Below are 9,147 nucleotides of genomic sequence, written 5' to 3' on the forward strand. Positions count from 1 at the left end.
CTGCATTTCATGCTTAGCATAGTTATCAATCAGAATGTGAATGTTCGTTAATGAAAAATTATCCTTCGGTCTAGCTTTGTTGAGATCTCTATAGTCGATACAAATTCTGATCTTTCGTATTTTTTGGCAACTGTAACAACATTGGCCAGCCAAGTTGGGTATTGCATCACTTCTACCAGATGAGACTCAATCTGCTTAGTGATCTCTTCTTTGATCTTAAAACTCAACTGGGTTGAACTTCCGAGCCTTTTGCTTCACCGGACTAAAGCCTGGACTAATCGGCAGTTTGTGAGATACAACATCAGTACTCAACACTTGCATGTCACCGACTTCCCAGACGAACACATCAATGTACTAAGTGAGTAAATGAATCAGGGACTTTCTTTGATTTCATTCAAGTGAACGGTAATCTTGACTTCTTTGACACACTCTTGGTCTCCCTGATTTACAGTTTCAGTTTTCTCTAGATTTGGTTTATGCTGGTTTTTGAACTGTCAAAATTCCTCGGTAACATACTCTGATACCTCATTTTCCTCCTCGTAATCATCAACCTCATCATAACCTACCTCATTCTGTTCGTTCAGCTCGTGACATGACATGACATTGGTAGGTTTTAAACTTACATTATTGAAACCATAAACAGAAAAAGTTAGAAAAGCAAAGTATAGCAGATGAGTAAATAAATAAATTTTCAAAAGAAAGAGGCTTTCATTCAAATTGGAAAAAATGGTGCAAACTTTGTCCATGGCATAGAGCCATGTTTCCTTTTTTAAACATCACGATGGAAAATTAAAAAATTCAAACAGTTGAGAAAAATGCAAAATGGTGGGTCTCGGGTCTCTTTTGGAATACCATATCTACCGCTGCTTCTGGCCGCGGGTATATACATATCATCGAGAGCCTTCATCAAAGTCTGCCTGTGCGATTGAGAGCTCATCACCAGGGACCATACAGAAATCTAGGCTGGAGTGTTCTCCAAACGCTTGATAATAGAATAATCTTTCGGATGCATTCTTCTCAAGAATTCCTCTGCCTCACCCTACTTATTGGCCTTTTATCTTGATCCTTCTTTTGAACTCCGAGAGCAAGATCCTCAGAAGTATAACATCTTCTCGATTGGGTCATACCTTATGCAGCAGCAGTCTCAATCACAACTTTTTGCTTGATAAGAGTTTTTTATGGCACCAAGGCAACAGCCTTTGCGAGTGTCAATATAACGAATTATTTCTTCTCTTTGATGCTCGAGAAAGCTATAACCTTTTCCAACTCGTCATGAACTATTGAAGTTATCACTTTCGTTCCACACCAATCATCGTTTGTTTCTATCATACTAACGTTGTGGCCTCCATGACTTGGCAAAAGATTGGTATTGACATTAGGTGCAGCTGGTTGGAGAGAAACCACCTCTTAGTCAATTAAATCCTTAATCTTGTGCTTGAGGTTGATACAGTCCTCAGTATCATGCCCAACACTGTTGAAATGATAAACACATCTCTGATCTGGCCTATAAAATTTTGAATAAATATACACTGGTTTGGGCCCCACTGGTTAGATATATCCGGTCGAAGCCAGTCGCTCGTACAGCTTTAAGAAACTTTCTGTGAGCGCAGTGAAATTCCTCGAAGATTTCTTCTCGAACCGAGGTAGAGGAGATCATAACTTCCTTGTGGGGGAGGCATCTTTTGATAACCTCAATTGTTCGTATGGGGAGCTTGATATCTGGGATATGAGTTTGTCTGGTAGTTTGGCATTGTAGCTTGGTAGTTTGGGTGGGGATTTTGATATGGTGGAGTTTGGACTGGATATACAGGAGGGGGTGCTCAGTAGCTCGACAAAATTTTAGCACAGTTGGGAGAAACACCCTGGTAGGGAGATGGAATTTGGTAGGGTGGAAGATGATTTGGGTAAATGGAAGATGGATTTTGGTAATTTTGGAGGTGGACTTTGGTATAGTGGATCTTGGACATTTGGATAAGTGAAGGTAGCATTCTAATAAATTGGCGGATTATTGGGATGACTAGCTTGCGTGTAGGAAGCTTCGTAGGAATTTTGGGAAGGCCGAGAACCACCTTGAGAATATGACGAGCTTCTGGGTTTTCTTTCCCCCATATGAAACAGCAACGATTTATTCTCTTTTCTTCTTCAACGTTCCTGATGATCCAGGTGATACAGCAACACAGTCTATATTTCCCATTTTCAACCCATCTTCTAAATCTCACCAACTTTGACTATCTCAGAAAATTTTACTCCTACGAGCAAGAGTATTCGATCATAATACTCGGGCTCTTGAACCCGCACGAACACTTCTACAATTTCCTTTTCTGACATAGCCGATCTGACCCTTGCAACTTCTTTTGTCCACCTATAAGCAACTAGCTCTCGCTAGATTTCGGATTCATCATCTTTAAAGAATATCGAACAGGAACAATTTTGACGTTATATGCAAGCCGATCGATAAAATCCTTTGCTAAAGCATTCCAGCTGGGCCATTTTCGGGTTTCATGGGAAGTGAACCACTGCAGAGCCTCCCTACTCAAACTTCTGCTGAAGAGACACATCAGTAAAACTTCATCCCTTCCAACTCCCACGAGCTGGTCACAGTAGGCTCTCAGATGAGCCATAGGGCTGCCCACTCCTCTGAAGGTGTCAAACTTCGGGATCTTGAACCCTTCTGGAAGTTCCAAATTTGGATGAATACATAAGTTTTCATAACTAAGCCCGGCGATATCAGGGACACATTGGACCTCCTTCATGGCTTTCTTGATCTCTTCTTTTATGTCGACATTTGCCTCTTCATTTGCCCTCCACTCCCTTTCTTGTTCCTCATAATGGTCCAGCTAAGAACCGTGCACATCGTGCTCGGCAGGAACAGGAATTTGGAAAGTGGTTCTTTTAGGTAAGGTGGGGTGTTTGGGGATCAAAAGTATTTTTGTTTTGATTTTGCGGTGGTAGAGCGATTTGATTGTGGGTATTTTGAGGATGGGGTGACATTTGGGGGTGATTGGTTTGAGGAGGAGGTCGAGTTTGGTAAGATGCGGAAGCATATTGGGGATTCTGAGCAGGTATAGATGGCTGGTTTTTGGCTGGATCCATATTTGAAGAAGGGACATAGATTGGAGGTCTCACATCAGCAGCGTTAGCAGCAAACCCTGGCGGAGGAAGATCTTGTCTCCTTTGCATTTCAACTCTCATTTTTGTAATATGTTGCATAAGCTGCAGAATCAACTCATTCTAGTCCGCTATGATGGGTTGAGTCACCACAACATCAGTAAGACTTACTTCTTCATTACTATCCCCCATAATTGTCTTTCTTTTTTCTGAGCTTTGTCTAGGGAAAGAAACTGCGGGACCTTTTGATCTGGTGAAATAGGGATGATCTACCAGCTTTTGATCTACACAGATCAGTTTCACAGTACTTGAGAAGGGAAACAACTCAAAGACAGATTTGTCAGTGCAGATTCAGAATACAAAATGCATAATATCACACAGAGAGAAGATAGAGACACGAGTTCTTTGTTTGATAATGTCTTCAACTCACGAGTAAGTACGAAAACACTTTTTTTAACAAGCAGGAATTTGCTTGTTTTATTTTTGACACTGTCTCAGAAAGGCTAATTCACGTTACCTAAGGTCTTCTTGTAGCTGCTCTTTCACGTCCGTTGATCTGGCCTTCATATCTTCTCGTAACATAAAGGGGGAGAATTAAAATTATTAAAGATAGGGGTCATTCCTGGGAAGGCTGCCTACGTATCTCACAAGGAAGTTTAGGCCCAACGTAGTTCGAGTACAAGATAAAAATTTTTTATTCATTCATTACGATTACCAGGAAATTGAAAGGCAACAATAGAGCTTTTAAAGATAAAATGATTACGACACGTTAGTTATTTTCCTTCTTGTTGCAGCATTAGATTCCTTTATCAGACGGCCTAGGAATGGAGGTTTATAGACGATTTCCTCGTCGTCGTGTTCCCCAATCTCTCTAGACGACGACGTAGATGGGGTATTTTTCGCAAATTCTCTGAAGTTTATCAATAATTTTGCTATGGAAGGCTGTGTTCTTCTTCCTCAGTGAGGCCATCTTTTCTCTCATGGAGGCGAAATCTTCCATTTCCACTGTCAGCTCCTTATCAAGTGACACACCTTTAGATAACAGAGAGACAGTTTCCGATTCTATCCTCGACTCTCTCGCTTCTCTTTCTTGCACTTTCAACCAAAGCATGTCCAACTTCTCTCGCAAGTCCTCTATCACCATCTCAACATTTTTCTTTATCTTCATCTGTGATACCAGGTCGTCATCCAGCGTCATGGTTGCAGCTTTGTATATTGTGGTGGCCATGTCGACTCTATGTGTTTCCTCCTTGGCCTCTTGAATTTCCCGAGTGATCTGTTTGATCTTTTTGTAGTTCTTATCCAGTGAGTTCCATCTGGATATTCTTACCTTTGTCCATAGAAGTAATTTTTGTCTTTCAACAGACGGTAGAATAGTGTTTTAGTATTTGCGGTATAGGAAATGTCTTTTGAGTGAGAAACTTAAGACTTGGAAATTTTGGTCAGACATTCTTTTGTAATAGTGACTTGTTTGTATATTTCCGAAATTTTAAGAATGGAGTGGATTTCCGATATCCTCATTCATAGAAACATAACACATAGGCAATAAATAGCACATATATCGCGTCCGAAACATACAAGGGGACCCTTTTGTGGTAAGGGTAGGCATAACGCATTTGAATGATGTACGCTTGAATTTGAACCAAATAAACAATTCCTCCGCCCAAAAAATTTCACAATTGAATAATAATATTCACAAAGGGGAAAACTAAAGAATAAAACATTAAATACAAACCCACTTAGGGGCCATTTGAAAGTGCAATAAAGGCAGGCCCATGCAGGGGCTAAAAAACATAAATACATATAAAAACCCTCACAGGGGCGAATCCACTATGATGTGCCCGATGGTCCTGCTCCGTCGCCGTCCCCCTGACTCTTGTATTGCTGAATATATATCTTAGCATCAGCAATAATTCTTCATCCACGCATCCTATGTCTTCCAAGCTTTCGTATGGAATCCTCTCGATTTTCTCCTTGACCCAGGTATCTAGATCATCATAACCACGCCTTAGTCTTTCCACTTCTTGAGTCGCCTTCTCAAGAGTATCTTGGTTCTCGACTCAGCCACTACCTTGGCTTCTTTGTCTGTCATGCTGCGAAAGCTACACGGGGTTGGGGAGGAGATACTTTGTATGTCTTTTTTCAACCTTTTTTGTAACCTTCATCGTATCCAACATTGAATCGGTCTGGGGCGATGGTAGTTTTATTCATCCGCTTAGCACTTTTCTATTCTCTGAACATTTTAGACGCGTCATGCACTCTATCATCTCCAATACATATACATAAGCGCCATAATACGCCTCTTTGGGTACAGTTTTATCTCCTCCCAAACTGTCGCAAGACTTAAAATGGTGCATAAGGGCAAATTCCCCGAATACCTGGTATAAGCACAATCTGTCTACGGCTCTCCACGACAACTTCTTTGGAGATGAAACAGTCAAGAATCCATTGGAGATCTTCTTCTCTCAATTCGGAGAAAATCTAAGCCCATCTCTCCCTTGTTCTCCGATTGTCCATATTCCCTCAGTACAACATGTCATTCAAATCTTTAAGGGTATTTTTGTTGTCAAGAGTATGTAGTTTCTGAGTCCCAACACCCTTTTCCAAGTAACTGAGGATCCACCACTGGAGGAGTAGGTTGCATCCTTGGAAGTATCGATGCCCCTCTTTACACTTTTCCAAAGCTCGATACATGTTGGACAGGATGACCAGAGCTATAGGGTAGTATTTTGTTATTCCTTTTTTCTCGTACCCTTTGAATAGTATGCGTAATTGTTATAACTCGAGTATTGATGCTAATACTTGGGCCATGCCGGAAGACCATCGTTCCAAACAACGCTACAGCAAATGCTAGATGCCGGATTTTGTTCCATTTTCTGTAAGAGACCTTGAGCTCTCAGTTGTAAGTGGAGTAGAAACTCGCATGTCCAAATCTGATATAAAGGTCTCTAAATGATATGGGGGATTCTTTGCACCAATATGCAAAGTCTTTCCCCAACCCGAGCCAGTCCGCAATATTTTCTACGGAAGGCTTATTAAGATGAGAATGTCTTCTTGTTTTCTTGTCTTTATTTCTATCCCAGTACCTACTGTGTCTATGCAATATCTGATCTCCTCTAAAGTCAAGGTAATTTCAGCGGTTCAAAATCAGAACATGATTCATTGTCTATCCCAATATCTTTGAGGACCTCAACTACTTCTGGCCAACCGTTCATATTGATCAACTCTGTCAAAGAACCCACGTATTTGTTGAGAGTTCTTCTATGATCCCCTTCGAGATTATAATACCACATAGTGAGTTGAGGTGGCGCTGCTATGACCATGTCAAACTTTGGAAAACGTTCCATATCTACAAAACAAAAACTAGTTAGGTTTACCCACCCGAAATTGTTTTTGACATATACATCATTCAAATGTAAAATAATATGATGTGTCGTGAAGTCGGAGACCTTATACACAATTTTGGTAATTTTCTACTAAATGAACTTAATACACCTTGGGTATTAAGTCGTCTGAGGCTAATGCTTAATTTTTTATTTTGTTTTTGGTTTCGCTCTAGCTTAGGCTTACTAGAATAGGTTTCAAGTTGACGGTTAACCGAGATGGACAAACATTGGGGTGAAACTACCAAACAACGTTAGATGACCGCATTCCAACTAGTTGTTTGATACTTCCAAATTAATTTTTGTGTAATTCTCAAGAAATTCATGAAAAACCACGTAACTTTCGTTTTTCTAATGCATCTATTTGTTATTTGGCCAAAAAATGTCATGAAAATGCATCAATTTCAAAATAAGGTAAAGTAAACAAATATTACAAACAACCAAATAAAGTTAATTTTCAAGTTAGAATCCTCACGTCCCCAGCGGAGTCGCCATTTCTGTTTTAATCGAAAAAATATTATTTTACTTTTAAGGGTTTTTTTATTTTTTTTAGAGTCGCCATTTAATTTTTTAAGGAAAAATCAAGAAAAACTTAGTCTTCAAAGACATAAAAAGAAAATCAGTTTTGAAAACTTAAAAGAGAGTTGGGGGTTCCAATTTATATTTTAAGAACGGTTTTACGGCACCTAAAGTATCCGCTAATGCGATTTTCGGACAACTAACTTATTGGCTAAGAATTGTTTAACTTACAATAGTTTAGAGATAAAAATTATTTAGAGCTTGTTTTGAAAATGAACACTTAGCCTTTCATCTAATTTAAACATCTAACTTGAAAGTTATTTCTTAAACTTATTTTAACTTGATTCCATTTCAAATTGTTAAAACATTACAGTGCTTCACGGGGAATTAAATTCTTTTAAATTTAAAACTAATAGCAACGAGTAGAAACAGATAAGTAAACATAAATAAGAGAGAGAGAGAGAGAGAGAGAGAGAGAGAGAGAAAGATTTGGGTCCAAATCCGGGTTTTCTATCCGCCTTGATTAGAATTTTGGACCCACCTGTTTTGGGTTTTTTGACCCCTTCGACCTTTTGGATTTTCGACCCATTTTTCTTTTGTACTTGTCCTAGACTAAACATAAAATAATAATAAATTAAAGACGACAAAGGGGCTTAATCGCAAAAGATAACAAAATACAAAAATTGAATAATGAATGGGCATTTCGCCAGACTCTTTGAATTTTCCTCGACTTCCCTCGAATTCTTTTGATTTTGGACTCGTACACTAAACTTTATGGATTGATTAAAGCAAACAGAGTTGGAGCCTTTATGGCTCCTAAAATGCTATAAAATATGGAGTTCAATTGAACTGGAACAGGCTGCACATATGACAAAAAAAAAGGAATTAGCAATTACCTAAATTCCCGAACACAAAAGAGATAAGAGGATGAACTGCCTCAATCAACTATTTCGTTTTCATTTGAAACATTTCCACCTGTACAAGTTTCAATATCAACCAGACAATAGTTCTGTGAAATTTCTATGCTAATGAGTAAAAGAAAAAGAACAGTTCAAGGAAAAGAGATGGTAGATTAGTAATTGTCACATAAAGCGAAGTCAAAACACCTTGATAAATCAACAAGAACATGCCAACACGTTTGCACTTTATATTTATAACATACGGACACGTACAGTTAAATAGTCGTCATGCGAAGGCTAACTATGAGAAATAAAATCATATTAATGAACAAATCTTATTATAGGGTAAAGCATGTTGCAAATTACAACATAACAAAACATAAACTAATAATAGTAATCGAGGCATGGAAACAAGAACCAGTAAAAGGAAAATTGGGAGGAAGAAACACTCTCATTTTTATCAACTTAAGACTACAAGTGGTAAGCATTCCCAATAAGATTTAAGAGAAATTAAAGTGTACATTTGAGTCAAACACTCAGCTAGGCAGTAGAACAAACAAAGGACGTTAAAACGACGAGAATGAGTTACTACACCCCGACCAATACTTAACTTCATATTAACTAGTTCTAAGATTCAATCGTGACTTGAAATTTAATGTCATTAACATTACCTTAAAAATAAAAAAATGGATTCGAAAATATTCGAATAAATAGAAAAGGAGAAAACAGCAAGACCAGTCCAAATATAGATACAACAACATCTACTACAAAACATCGAATTTCCCTCGAATCTATGCTAGAGCAAATACTAAAACCGATTCAAGATAAACATAAAACTAAGGCACCAAGAATTCGAAAGACAGAAACATAAGATGAAAACGCGAGGGCATGGGGTTGTTACCTTCTTCCGTGCAGCGAATGAGACGACAAGGAGGAGATTACTTCGCCACTGTAATATGACTTCGGAAACTTTAACAGGTGAAATGAAGATGAGAGGAGGCAGAGCAACGAGAGAGATTTCCCTCTACCTTGTAACCTATATCTCCAAGTATCTCTATCTTGTTTTGGATGGATAACCCTTTAATATATTTTAGTATTGGTCCCTTTCGTTTGTTTCGATCTATACCTCAACAAAAATCCTCTGTTTTCTGTGAAGCGAATCTCAAAACGAAAAATTCCAATCTCCAAAAGAAAATCCTTGTCAAAAATTCTCCTGTTCTTACTCGAAAACATTTCAA

The sequence above is a fragment of the Solanum lycopersicum genome, chromosome 3 (assembly GCF_036512215.1).
Source record: "Solanum lycopersicum chromosome 3, SLM_r2.1".
NCBI lineage: Eukaryota > Viridiplantae > Streptophyta > Magnoliopsida > Solanales > Solanaceae > Solanum > Solanum lycopersicum.